At 40.2% G+C, this 14,931-nt stretch overlaps 1 protein-coding gene across 30 annotated transcripts in view; it reads right to left on the bottom strand.

The window, feature by feature from the left end:
* The window catches only part of SCAPER (S-phase cyclin A associated protein in the ER), a 407,833-nt gene extending 393,161 nt beyond the window's left edge, over positions 1-14,672 (bottom strand). For 8 of the 30 annotated variants that reach the window (XM_081549578.1, XM_081549583.1, XM_081549559.1 and 5 more), the window contains exon 1: positions 14,533-14,672. The gene's annotated coding sequence lies outside the window, so the exon portion shown is untranslated. Of the gene's footprint in view, positions 1-2,008; positions 2,106-10,790; positions 10,967-13,553; positions 13,709-14,532 lie in introns of all 30 variants that reach the window. The other 22 variants (XM_081549572.1, XM_081549580.1, XM_081549555.1 and 19 more) reach the window with 7 other exon arrangements.
* Between the last annotated feature and the right edge of the window lie 259 nt (positions 14,673-14,931).

Raw genomic sequence — 14,931 nt, 5'->3', positions numbered from 1 at the left:
CCTATGTGATGCAGTAAAAGTAAATCTAAGAGGGAAGTTTACAGCAATATAAGCCTATGTCAGGAAACAAAAAAAAATCCCAAATAATCCAATCTAGCATCCAAAGTAATTAGGAAAAAAAAAGAACAAAAAGCTCAAAGTGAGCAGAAGGAAGGAAATAATAAAGACCAGAGAGGAAATAAATAAAATAGAAACCAAAATATAGAAAAGATCAATTTAATCAACACCTGGTTTTCTGAAATGACAAAATTTAAAGCCTTTAGCCAGGCTCATCAAGAAAAAAAGAAAGTGAATCCAAATAAGCAAAACGAGAAATTAAAAGAAGAAACTACATCTAATATCATGGAGATACAAAAAAAAATCATAAGAGAATACTATAAAGTCATATGAGAATATGGCAACAAACTGGACAACACAGAAGAAATGGACAAATTTCTAGAAACATACAAACTTCTAAGACAGAATCAAGAAGAAATAGACAACCTGAACAGACCAATCACTAGCAGTGAGATTGAATTAGTAATCAAAAAACTGACAGCAAACAAACAAAAGTTCAGGAACTGATGGCTTCATAGTGGAATTCTACCAAACACATGAAGAACTAATACTTATCCTTCTCAAACTATTTCAAAAAGTTGAAGAGGAGTAAATACTCCCAAATTCATCCGACAATGCCACCACCTTCATGCTGATACCAAAAAGAAACACAGATACTCCAAAAAAAGAAAATTATAGGGCAACATCTCTGATGAATATATATGTAAAAATCCTCAACATAATACTAGCAAACTGATTTCAACAATATATAGAAAGGTCACACACATGATCAAGCAAGGGTTTTTCAAGGGATACAAGGATGACTCAATATCTGTAAATCAATGTAATACACAACATTAACAAGAGGAAGAATAAAAATTACATAATCATAGATGGATAAAAAATATCTGATAAAATTCAACATCCATTCATGACAAAAACTTTCATCAAAGTTGGTACAGAAGGAACACATTTGAATATAACAATGGCTATTTATGACAAATCCACAGCTAACATCATACTCAGTGGTGAAAATCTGGAAGTTTTTCCTCTGGGATCAGGAACAAGACAAGGATTTCCACTTTTACAACTTCTCTTTAACATAGTATTGCAAATCCTACACATAGCAATTGAACAATAAAAAGAAACAGGACACCCAAATTGGAAGGAAATAAGTAAAACTGTCCCTATTTGCAAATGACATGATGCTGTATACAAAAAACCCTAAGGTCCCAACCAAAAAACTATTATAACTGATAAAGTTTAGTAAAGTTACAGGAGACAATGCTAACACACAGAAATATGTTGCTTTTCTACACACTAATACTGAATTACCAGAAAGAAGGAAAAAAAAAAAAATCCCATTTAAAATCACATCAAAAAGAAAATCTAGGAATAAACTTAACCCAGGAGGTAAAAGACCTACACTCTGAAAACTGTAACACACTGATGAAGGAAATTGAAAATGATACAAAGAAATGGAAAGATGACCCATGTTTATGGACTGGAAGAATTCATATTGTTAATATTACCCAAAGCAATCTACAGATTTATGCACTCCCTGTCAAAATACTAATGACGTGTTCACAAAGAACTAGACCAATAATCCTAAAAATCATTTAGAATCACAAAAGAAACTGAATAACCAAAGCAATCTTTAGAAAAAAGAACAAATCTGGACTCACACTCCCTGACTTCAGACTACACTACAAAACTACAATAACCAAAACAATATACTAATGGCACAGAAATAGACACATGTATCACTAGAATGGAATAGGGAGCCCAGAAAAAAAAACTCATGCACTTATGGTCAGTTAAGTCACAACAGAAGAGGAAGGAATATACAACAGGAATAAAGACAGTCTCTTTAAAAACTGGTGATGGGAAAACTGAACAGCTACATGTAAAAGAAAAAAATGGGACATTTTCTCACTCCAAATATAAAAATAAACCCAAATGGATTAAATACCTAAATGTAAGACCAGAAACCATAAAATTGCTAGAAGAAAACGCAGGCAGAACACTCTTTGATATAAATTGCGGCAACATATTTTTGGATCTGTCTCCTAAGACAAAGGAAACAAATGTAAAAATAAGCAAATGGGACCTAATTAAACTTACTTGGGTGAACTATAATTTGTAGATTAATAAATACATTAAGAGACATGTGTTCAGTTCAGTTCAGTTCAGTCACTCAGTCATGTCCGACTCTTTGCGACCCCATGAATTGCAGCATGCCAGGTCTCCCTGTCCATCACCAACTCGCGGAGTCTACCCAAACCCATGTCCATTGAGTCAGTGATGCCATCCAACCATCTCATCCTCTGTCATCCCCTTCTCCTCCTGCCCCCAATCCTACCCAGCATTAGGGTCCATTCCAATGAGTCAACTCTTCGCATGAGGTGGCCAAAGTATTGGAGTTTCAGCTTCAACATCAGTCCTTCCAAAGAACACTCAGGACTGATCTCCTTTAGGATGGATTGATTGGATCTCCTTGCAGTCCAAGGGACTCTCAAGAGTCTTCTCCAACACCACAGTTTAAAAGCATCAATTCTGCGGCCCTCAGCTTTCTTCACCGTCCAACTCTCACATCCATACATGACCACTGGAAAAACCATAGCCTTGACTAGACGGACTTTTGCTGGCAAAGTAATGTCTCTGCTTTTAAATATGCTATCTAGGTTGCCCATAATCTTCCTTCCAAGGAGTAAGTGTCTTTTAATTTCATGGCTGCAATCACCATCTGCAGTGATTTTGGAGCCCAAGAAAACAAAGTCTGACACTGTTTCCACTGTTTCCCCATCTATTTCACATGAAGTGATGGGGCCGGATGCCATGATTTTCGTTTTTTGAATGTTGAGTTTTAAGCCAACTTTTTCACTCTCCTCTTTCACTTTGATCAAGAGGCTCTTTAGTTCTTCTTCACTTTCTGCCATAAGGGTGGTGTCATCTGCACATCTGAGGTTATTGATATTTCTCCCGGCAATCTTGATTCCAGCTTGTGTTTCTTCCAGCCCAGCGTTTCTCGTGATGTACTCTGCATATAAGTTAAATAAGCAGGGTGACAATATACAGCCTTGACGTACTCTTTTTCCCATTTGGAACCAGTCTGTTGTTCCATGTCCAGTTCTAACTGTTGCTTCCTGACCTGCATACAGGTTTCTCAAGAGACAGATGGTCTGGTATTCCCATCTCTTTCAGAATTTTCCACAGTTTATTGTGATCCACACAGTCAAAGGCTTTGACATAGTCAATAAAGCCGAAATAGATGTTTTTCTGGAACTCTTTTGCTTTTTCGATGATCCAGCGGATACTGGCAATTTGATCTCTTGTTCTTCTGCCTTTTCTAAAACCAGCTTGAACATCTGGAAGTTCACGGTTCACGTATTGCTGAAGCCTGGCTTGGAGAATTTTGAGCATTACTTTACTAGCATGTACATGTGTAGCACAAATTTAAATACCACAAAGGATTTCTGAGGAGCCATCCATTTGAATAAAAAATCAACAGAGTGAGCAAGCACAGGAGTGACACCAAGAGCCCGTGTCAGGTTAAATGTCACCATTGTGTCAGGCTACAACTGTTATATTCGGGCTTCCCTGGTGGCTCAGTCACAGAGAATCCACCTGCCACTGCAAGAGACATGGGTTTGCTCCCTGATCCGAGAGGATCCCACATGCCTCGGAGCAACTAAGCTTGTGTGCCACAACTATTGAGCCTGTGTTCTAGAGCCCAGGAACCACACCTACTGAGCCCACATGCACCACAACAACTGAAACCCATGCACCCTAGAGCCCATGCTCCACAACAAGACAAGCCACCACAATGAGAAGTATGCACATCGCAACTACAGAGTAGCCCCAACTCGCCACAACTGGAGAAAAGCCTGCACAGCCATGAAGACCCAGCACAGCCAAAAAAATAAAATAAAATTTTCAAAACTGTTTTAAAGGCTATGTTATCGTTTCTCTCAAAAAGACACATAAATGGCTGGTAAGAGCATCAAAAGATGTTAAACAGTATTAGTCATTCAGCTCAGTTCAGTCGCTCAGTCATGTCCGACTCTTTGCAACCCCATGAACCACAGCACTCCAGGCCTTCCTGTCCATCACCAACTCCCAGAGTCTACCCAAACCCATGTCCATTGAGTCAGTGATGCCATCCAACCATCTCATACTGTCATCCCCTTCTCCTCCTGCCCTCAATCTTTCCCAGCATCAGGGTCTTTTCAAATGAGTCAGCTATTCGCATCAGGTGTCCAGAGTATTGGAGTTTCAGCTTCAACATCAGTCCTTCCAATTAATACCCAGGCCTGATCTCCTTTAGGATGGACTGGTTGGATCTTCTTGCAGTCCAAGGGACTCTCAAGAGTCTTCTCCAACACCACAGTTCAAAACCATCAATTCTTCGGCACTCAGCTTTCTTTATAATCCAACTCTCACATCCATACATGACTACTGGAAAAACCATAGCCTCTACTAGACGGACCTTTGTTGGCAAAGTAATGTCTCTGCTTTTTAATATGCTGTCTAGGTTGGTCATAACTTTCCTTCCAAGGAGTAAGTGTCTTTTATTTTTATTTATTTTTTTTAATTTATTTATTTTAGTTGGGGGCTAATTACTTTACAATATTGTAGTAGTTTTTGCCATACATTGACATGAATCAGCCATGGGTTTACATGTGTTCCCCTTCCTGGATCCCCCTCCCACCTCCCTCCCCATCCCATCCCTCTGGGTCATCCCATTGCCCCAGTCCTGAGCATTTGTCTCATGCATCAAACATGGAATGGTGTTCTGTTTCACATATGATAATATACATTTCAATGCTATTGTCCCAGAACGTCCCACCCTCACCTTCTCCCTCAGAGTCCATAAGACTGTTCTATGCATCTGTGTCTCTTATTCTGTCTCGCATATAGGGTTATCGTTACCATCTTTCAAATTCCATATATATGCATTAGTATACTGTATTGGTGTTTTTCTTTCTGGCTTACTTCACTCTGTATAATGGGCTCCAGTTTCATCCATCTCAATAGAACCAATTCAAATGTATTTTTTTAATGGCTGAGTAATATTCCATTGTGTATATGTATGTCTTTTAATTTCACTGCTGCAATCACCATCTGCAGTGATTTTGGAGCCTCAAAAAATAAAAGTCAGCCACTGTTTCCACTGTTTCCCCATCTATTTGCCATGCAGTGATGGGACCGGATGCCATGATCTTAGTTTTCTGAATGTTGAGCTTTAAGCCAACTTTTTCACTCTCCTCTTTCACTTTCATCAGAGGCTCTTTAGTTCTTCTTCACTTTCTGCCATAAGGGTGGTGTCATCTGCATATCTGAGGTTATTCGTGAAATACAAATCACAACCTAACAACTACAGTGAGATACCTCTGCACAAATACCAGGATGGCTATAATCAAAAATCAAAAAGACAAACAAAACCAGCATTACAGATGATGTGAAAAATTGGAACCCACCATACACTGCTGATTGTGAATGCAATATGGTGCAGCTGGTTCTGTAAACAATCTGGCAATTCCTAGAGTGGTTAGATACAGAGTTGCAGTAAAAGCCAGCAATTCCATTCTTAGATATACAGCCAAGGGAAATGAAAACAGGTCCACAAAAAGCTTATACACAAATAGTCATAGAAGCATTGTCTATAGTATTCAGAAGCTAAAACAATCCAAATGTCTATCAACTGATGAATGGATAAAAAAAATGTGGTACCCACACAATATAATCATTATTCATTCATAACAGAAATGAAGCTCTTGGAAAAGTCAAACTACCAAGACAGGGAAAACATCAATGACTGCCAAGGATTGGGGAGGGGAGAGGAACAGGCAGAGAAAAGAGAATCTTTAGGTCTGTGAAAGTGCTCTGTATAACACGATCATGATGGATACATGTCACTACGTGTATGTGTGTATATGTTCACTCAGTCGTGTCCAACTCTGTGACTATATGAACCGTAGCCTGTCACACTTCTCCGTCTATGGGATTTCCTGGCAAGAAGACTGGAGCAGGTTGCCGTTTCCTCTTCTAGGCGATCTTCCTGACCCAGGGATCAAACGTGCATTTCCTGCATTGGCAGGCAGAGTCTTTACTACTGAGCCACCCAAGAAGTCCTCACATGCCATTATACGTTTGTCCTAACCCATAAAATGTACACCAAGAGTAAAGAGTAATGTAAACTATGGACTTTAGGTCACAATAATTTGCCAGTGTAGGTTCATCAATCGTAATGAATGTACCATTCTGGCAAGGGATGTTGATAATGGGGAGGCTATAAATGAGTAGAGACAGGGAGTACATGGGAAGTCTCTGTATTTTCCTAATTTTGCTGCAATTCTAAAACTGCTTTAAGAAAAGGTTTCTATTAAAAAAAAAAAAAGGATGGGGAGGGTTCTTATAGTGCTGCAGGAAGATCCTGAACTCAACTCCTATGTATACAACAAATCTAAAACTATATATGAATAATTTCCTTGGAAAGGGACATAAATACTTGGTAAAAAGAACTTTCACAATAAAGGGAAGAACATCAATACAGATATGAGAGGCAGAGGATGAGAGAGGCAGAGATAGTTGCACCAAGGAAAACCCCAATACCAGCTGTGTCAATTCACAATCAGGAGGGACCAGAAGGTACTGATCTTTTCTCTGAAAAGTGAGGGATCTGAGCTCCACATCAAGCACTCCAACCCCTAGACCCTGCACAGGAGAGATGAGCCCCCAAAACAACTGTCTTTAAATAACAATAGAAAATATGTCCAGGAAACCTACAGAACTTCTGAGAATGGACAAGCACTCTTAAAAACTCACAGGAAGATTTACTCAACCCAGGAATCAGCACAAAAATATCTGATTAAAAAGTGCATAGACCATAAGTGATGAGGACCCACTTTCTAATCTTGAAGCATCTGCTAGAGACCATAAGCCAATTAGAACACTCCCCAGGGACTGAGCCATTGGCAGGAGACTTTTCTTTTTTATTTTTTATTGAAGTAACCGTGGCTTATACCGTTACATAATTTCACATACACAACATGATATTTCTACTTCTGTACACCCAACAGTGTGCTCACCAAAAATTTAGACTCCATCTGTCAACACAGTTAACCACCTTTACCCATTTTACCCTACTCCCCTCCTGTCCCTTCTCCTCTGGTAACCATTATTCTGTTCTCTGTATCCGCATGTTTCTTTTGGTTTGGGTTGTTCACTTATTTTTTGTTTTTATATTTCACATAAGTGAAATCTTACAGTATTTATCTTTCTCCACACGACTTACTTCACTGAGCATAGTACACTCAAGCTCTATCCATGTTGTTGCAAATGGCAAGATTTCATCTTTTTATGGCTGAGTAGTATTTCATCATGTGTGTATACAGAAAAAATATATACATATATATATATCACATCTTCTTTATCCATTCTTCTATTGATAAGCACTTAGATTGTTTCCACATCTTGGTGATTATAAATAATGTTGTGATGAACATGGGGACACAGATATCTTTTCAGATTAGTGTTTTTATATTCCTTAAATAAATACCAGAAAGTGGGATAGCTGGATCATATGGTAGATCTGATATTCCTAATTTTTGAATAATGTCCATAATGTCTTCTAAAGTGGCTGCACCAATTTATAGTCCCACCAACAGTGCATAAGGTTTCCCTTTTCTCCATATCTTCACCAACATTTGTTATTTCTTGGCTTTCCAATAATGGCCATTCTAACTGGCATGGAGATATCTCATTATAGCTTAGATTTGCATTTCCCTATTAATGATGTTGAACATCTTTTCATGTGCCTATTGTCATTTGTATGTCTTCACTGGAAAAACATCTATTCAGATCATCTGCCCACGTTTCAATGGATTGTTTCTTTTTGTTGCTGTTGAGCTGTATTAGTTCTTTATACATGTTGGATGTTAACCCCTTATCAGATACATCATTTGCAAATACCTTCTTCCATTCAATAGGTTGTCTTTGTTTTGCTGATGGTTTCCTTTACCACACATAAGTTTTTTAACTTAATGTAGTCCCAATTGTTTACTTTTGCTTTTGTTTCCCCTTGCCTTAAGAAACTAATCTAGAAAGATATTGCTAAGACTGATGTCAAGGAACATACTACCTACAGTTTCTTCTAGGAGTTTTATGGTTTCAGGTCTTACATTTAAATCATTAATTCTTTTTGAGTTGATTTTTGTGTACAGTGTGAGATAGCGGTCTAGCTTCTTTTTTTTGCACCTTGCTGTCAAGTTTTCCTAGGACCATCTGTTGAAGAAGGTGTCCTTCCTCCATTGTATGAGCTTTGTTCTTCTGTCATAAAAGTCAGTAGTCCATATATGAGTGGGTTTATTTCTCAAATCTCTTCTACTGGTAAGTGTATCTATTTTTCTGCCAATGCCATGCTGTATTGCTTACTGCGGCTTTTCAAAATAGTTTGCAATCAGGGAGTGTGATACCTCCAGTTTTGTTCTTTTTTCTCAGGATGCTTTGGCTATTCAGTATCTTGTGCCTATATATAAATTTTAATATTATATAAACTTCATAATTTTTGGCTTTATTTCTCTGAAAAATATCCCTGGAATGTTGACAAGATTGCACTGAATCTGTAGATTGCATTAGGTAATATGGCCTTTTTAACAATATTAATTCTTCCAATCCATAAGCGTGGAATATCTATTTATTTGTGTCTTCTTCAATTTCTTTCAACAATGTCTTATATTTTTGAGTTTAAAGGTCTTTCAAATCCTTACATTTATTCCTATTTAATTATTTTATTGCAATTTAAATAGGATTCTTTTCCTAATTTCTCTTTATGCTAGCACACTGTTAGCATACAGAAATACAACAGATTTCTGCATTTTTATTTTGTATCCTGCAACTATATTGTAGTTATTACTTCTTTTCTTTCTTTTTTGGCTGATAAGCATGTGGAATCTTAGTTTCTCAACCAAGGATCAACCTGTGTCCCCTGCAGTGGAAGTGTGGAGAACTAACAAGTGGTCTGCCAGGGAATTCCCCTGTATTTATTTCTAATAGTTTTGTGGTGGCATCCTTAGGGTTTTCTATTTATAAAATCATGTTATCCACAAATAGTGATGAATTTACATCTTCTTTCCAATTTGGATGCCTTCTACTTCCTTTTCCTGCCTGAGTGTTCTGGCTAGGACTTCCAATACTATGCTGAATAAGAGTGGCAAGAGTTGGCATCTTTGTCTTGCCCCGATTTTAGAGAGATGGCTTTAAGTTTTTCACCATTAAGTATGATGTTAGCTGAAGGTCTGTTCATATATGGCCTTTATTATATTGAGGTATATTCCTCTTAAATGCACTGTGTTGAGAGTGTTTATCATAAATGAGTGTTAAATGTGGTCACATGCTTTTCTCTGTATTTACTGAGATAATCATATGATTTTCAGCCTTCATTTTGTTAAAGTGGCATATCACATTTACTGATTTGTAGATGCAAATTTTTTTAAAAAAAAACACTGAAATGTACACTTTAACGGTTGAATTTTCTATGTGAAATATCTCAATAAAGCTGCTTTTTAAAAAAAGGACTTAGAATTTCCAAAATTTCAGTTACTACTTTCATACTTGTCCTAACTACCATCTGTACTATTATCTACATAACATTTCTCTATGAAAAGAACTACATTTTTACTTAAATTTTATAAGGAAACACAATACCACCATAAATGAAAAATCAGCTAGTATGGCAAAAACCACTACAATATTATAAAGTAATTAGCCCCCAACTAAAATAAATAAATTAATCAAAAAAATGAATATGGCAAAATATTGGGAGTGCTACTCAAATTGAATTTGAGAACTCCAGGCTACAGGAAAACAATGGCCAAGCAGAAAATAGAGCACACAAAAAAAAAGTTAGTAAGCAGGGAATGAACACTAGGACTAACTAGGCCCAAGGGTTCTGAACAGGTTGCTACCTGTGATGAACTGAAGTCCCACTTGTCCTACCCTGCCCTGCAGGCCCAGAATGTAGAGACATCTGAGAGTCCTAGAGATAAAAAGGTGAAGACTGGCTCAAGTGCCAGGAAAGGCCTCTGTCCTCTCTGAGTTCAGGAACACAGGTTCTGAAAAGGCAAGAATCAAAGGGCAGGCCCAAAATAGGAAGAAGCCTGCTATTAGCACGACTCTAAAAAATATAGGCCCAACTAACTGAAGTAATGACAGTACATCTATCTATGAATTGTCTAGTGTTTGTCAGTAAATTCTAGAAAAGTCAGGGTTTCAATCAGTTACTCTCCAATGTTCATAAAATTTATCACTCATGTTTTTGCCTTTTCTGAAATAAAAGAAAATCTTGAGTATTTACTTTCTGAGACTGGAACTGAAACAATGCTGATGTCAGCACACTCAAAACTACTGGTAATTTTTCACATTTGCCAAATGGAAAATAAGTGTATAACAGTAAATATTTTGAAAAGCAATACAGACATTTTATAATTCCAAGTTGTTTAATGAGGTTTTCAATTCTGATCACTACTATATTTATTACCATGAATACATCAACTAAGAGGTATTTCAAGCTGGTTTTAGAAAAGGCAGAGGAACAAGAGATCAAATTGCCAACATCTGCTGGATCATCAAAAAAGCAAGAGAGTTCCAGAAAAACATCTATTTCTGCTTTATTGACTATGCCAAAGCCTTTGTGTGGATCACAATAAACTGTGGAAAATTCTGAAAGAGATAGGAATACCAGACCACCTTACCTGTGTCCTGAGAAATCTGTATGCAGATCAAGAAGCAACAGTCAGAACTGGACATGGAACAACAGACTGGTTCCAAATTGGGAAAGGAGTAAATCAAGGCTGTGTGTTGTCACCCTGCTTATTTAACTTCTAAGCAGAGTACATCATGAGAAACGCTGGGCTGGATGAAGCAGAAGCTGGAATCAAGATTGCCGGGAGAAATATCAATAACCTCAGATGTGCAGATGACACCACCCTTATGGCAGAAAGTGAAGAAGAACTAAAGAGCCTCTTGATCAAAGTGAAAGAGGAGAGTGAAAAAGTTGGCTTAAAACTCAACATTCAAAAAACGAAAATCATGGCATCCGGCCCCATCACTCCACGGCAAACAGATGGGGAAACAGTGGAAACAGTGGCTGACTTTATTTTCTTGGGCTCCAAAATCACTGCTGATGGTGACTGCAGCAGTGAAATTAAAAGACGCTTACTCCTTGGAAGGAAAGTTATGACCAACCTAGACAGCATATTAAAAAGCAGAGACATTACTTTGCCAACAAAGGTCCGTCTAGTCAAAGCTATGGTTTTTCCAGTGGTCATGTATGGATGTGAGAGTTGGACGGTGAAGAAAGCTGAGGGCCACAGAATTGATGGTTTTGAACTGTGGTGTTGGAGAAGACTCTTGAGAGTCCCTTGGACTGCAAGGAGATCCAACCAGTCCATCCTAAAGGAAATCAGTCCTGCGTGTTCATTGAAAGGATTGATGTTAAAGCTGAAGCTCCAATACTTTGGCCACCTGAGTCAGCAAAGAGCTGACTCATCTGAAAAGACCCTGATGCTGGGAAAGATTGAGGACAGGAAGAGAAGGGGAAGACAGAGGATGAGATGGTTGGATGGCATCACCGACTCAATGGACATGAGTTTGGGTAGGCTCTGGGAGTTGGTGATGCACAGGGAGGCCTAGCGTGCTGAGTTCATGGGGTTGCAAAGAGTTGGACATGACTGAGCAACTGAACTGAACTGAACTGAAGAGGTATTTATCTTCTCCCATAAACCCATGCCTCTTTGAAAATATCAAAATTACCTCTTTTTTCCAACAATATATTAAAAGCGGGCTTGACACAGAGAAATCTTTACAAATGAAATATGATGTCCCAGATTTGCTTCCAAAAGAGTGGGAAGCGACAGCTTTTGTGGGGCAAGACTGTCTGTGCATAGGTAATTGCTGAAATAGACTGGTACATAGAAATTAATTTTTCTATCCTCTCCACTTCGCCTATGTTTTCAAAATATATAATTAACTTACTTTAGGAAGTTATCATTAAAAAGTAGAAATTATTTTAGCAAAGTTTCATGAAATCTTTAGTGTTTCATGTCACAGAGCAAAAAAATACTTCCTTCTAATATTTTTTAAGGATGTCTCCACCAAAAGACTGTAGATCTTTCTCTTTATATTCCATACGACCTACCGCCAAAGCCAGACACACGTTTGTAAAAAAGGTTACCGTCCCAGCATAAAACTAGAAAGATTTTTATTAGTGACTTGTTTTATTGTACAAGCCATTGGCCGTTTTCATTTCTATAATTTCAGAAATGCTGATTTCACAAAGGATATTAGACTGCACCATTAAAGAGAATCCTATTTATCGTCCCATTAAATACCACTACCATTTTCTAAGTGTTTAAAGAATGTTCCTATATGATTTCCCAAAGAATTTTTGCTTCTTCTTTAAACTAGGTTGGGTTGTGATTGGGTGTGAAGATGAAAGAAGACAATGTCAATCCCCTCTATATAAAGGTTAAATGAAGGAAATAGTGAAGTCAGTATCAAATCAACATTTTAGAGATTCTTAAATATCTATGAAGCTGAAAGAACGATTTTGAGTCTAAACTTAAAACACTAGATCCTTTGGAGCTCAATTAGCCAATTTTTCATAACTATATCTATATAGCAACACTGATTATGCTTCCATACATATCCACCAGGTAAACTGACCTAAACCACCACGGTTCAGTGAACGGAAAAAAAATTGCAGCTCAAGGGAGTGGGGAGAAAGAAAGAAAAGGACAAAGCATATGCTGAGTGCTTAATATGGGCCAGAAGCAGTTCTAAAGCTTTAGACACCTCATTTACTTGCTATCAACAAACTTGTGAGATAGACAATAATATCCATATTTTGCTGCTGCTGCTGCTGCTGCTAAGTCGCTTCAGTCGTGTCCGACTCTGTGCGACCCCATAGACAGCAGCCCACCAGGCTCCCCCCTCCCTGGGATTCTCCAGGCAAGAATACTGGAGTGGGTTGCCATTTCCTTCTTCAGTGCATGAAAGGGAAAAGTGAAAGTGAACTCGCTCAGTAGTGTCCCACTCTTAGCGACCCCATGGACTACAGCCTACCAGGCTCCTCCATCCATGGGATTCTCCAGGCAAGAGTACTGGAGTGGGGTGCCACTGCCTTCTCCAATCCATATTTTACAGATGAGGAAACCAAGGCTCAGAAAAATTTGTTTGTCAAAGGACAAATAGGAGAGCTGGGATTCAAACTCAGATCAGTTTGCCTTCAAAGACATTAAGCCACACTTCCTTTCCAAATCATGATAAAAATTGACTCTGTAATTAATATTAATTCCTTAGTGGATATTATTCAAATCACTTCAATATCCAGCATAAATCAATCTGCCACCAACACATTTTGAGGAAAAGTCGCATTTAACAACAACAACAAAAAAAAATTACAAGGACCAGAGCATCAATATAAACCAGAGTGGGACATTGGTCACAATACCAACCTTAGGTTTGAAAAGCTTAATTCCAGATGAACCATTTACCAGCGACTGACCTGGGGCAAGGAATGACCTCAGTTTCCCCACTGGTAAAATGTACAACGCTTATCCCATCCTTCCACCTCGGATCGTTGACGCTGATGGGAACGAAATTGCTAACGCTGGTGAAATCAACATGTGCTTATATATAAGGAATGACTCTATTCAATAAGATATTATACTGAAGAGCTATTTTCATGTTAGAATAACTTGGCACAAATAGAATGAGGAATACAGTTCACCAACAACAGGAAGAAGCTGCTCTCAGGCGGGCGGGTCCCATCTCAGCGGGAGCCACCTGACAGCAGCAGGTGCTGCTTGGAGGACCAGTTTTCTGTCTGCTTTCAAACAATCCCGTCCCTCACTGGCAGGGGAGGGAAGGCGCGAATGAAGGGCTGGGAAAGGGTCACCAAAAGAGGCAGAAGACTAGGTTCTACTACACCCAGGTGCCAGGCCCTGGTTAAACTCTTTACCCCTCCAGGCCTCAATTTACGCATCTGTAAGATGCAGAGACCTTTCCCGCCCTGCTTCCCGGGCAGAGCTAATACCCGAGTCAACGTGCAGGAAAAGCGTGGTAAACCCTGCTGAGAATGACACGGTGACGATCACCTGTCAATTGAAAGGCTGGGAGGACGGCTCCTCCGCTAGCCACTAGTAGTTTGGACATTCCGAAAGCCTCGACCCGCGGCCGCCCTGGGCCGCCCCTCTGATGGAGTAAGGCAGCCCCCCGCCCACCTCTCGTTCCGCGGGGTGCGTGGAGTCCCCTGTCGCTTACACCCCCAGATAAGTCCGCAGGGCAGGCCCAGAGCCTGCCCACCCCCGTCCCCAGGCCTCCTCGGAGGACCCCACCGCCCTCCCGAGCTGCCGCGGCTCCCCTCCCCCAGCAGTGTTCCCTGCCCCTCTCCGCTCGCACACCCAGGTGAGGGGAGGGGGTGAAAGGGCGTACCCCGCCGCCATTTTGTCCCCTTGGCCCCCTCTACACCTTCCGCCGACCCGCACCCCAGCCCACGATCTACCGGCTCTGCGTAACGCGCGCCCCTCGCGGACACTCACCTCTGGCCGCCCTGCGCAGTTCGGGGCGGCTCCGAGCGTCCCGCCGGGAAAGGGGCGGGGCGGGGCGATTGCGGAGGGGCGGGGCGGCTGGCCGGCGCACCACGTGACTCCCAGCTGCGGCCGCGCCCCTCCGTGTTCCACTCGCCGGCAACCCGCGCGCAAGCGCAGCCAGGTTCCCGCCGACGGGCCGCCGAGGCGGGAGGGCGTGGGTTTCCTTCGTGACCCGGGCGCGGCTGCTTCTCGGGTCTGTTCCCTTCCCCAGGCTGTGCTTGCATCCCGCTTTTGGACACAC

This window comes from Giraffa tippelskirchi, chromosome 12 (assembly GCF_054371585.1).
Source record: "Giraffa tippelskirchi isolate mGirTip1 chromosome 12, T2T-mGirTip1v1.2.pri, whole genome shotgun sequence".
Lineage (NCBI taxonomy): Eukaryota > Metazoa > Chordata > Mammalia > Artiodactyla > Giraffidae > Giraffa > Giraffa tippelskirchi.
This window is presented reverse-complemented; position numbering and strand designations above follow the sequence as displayed.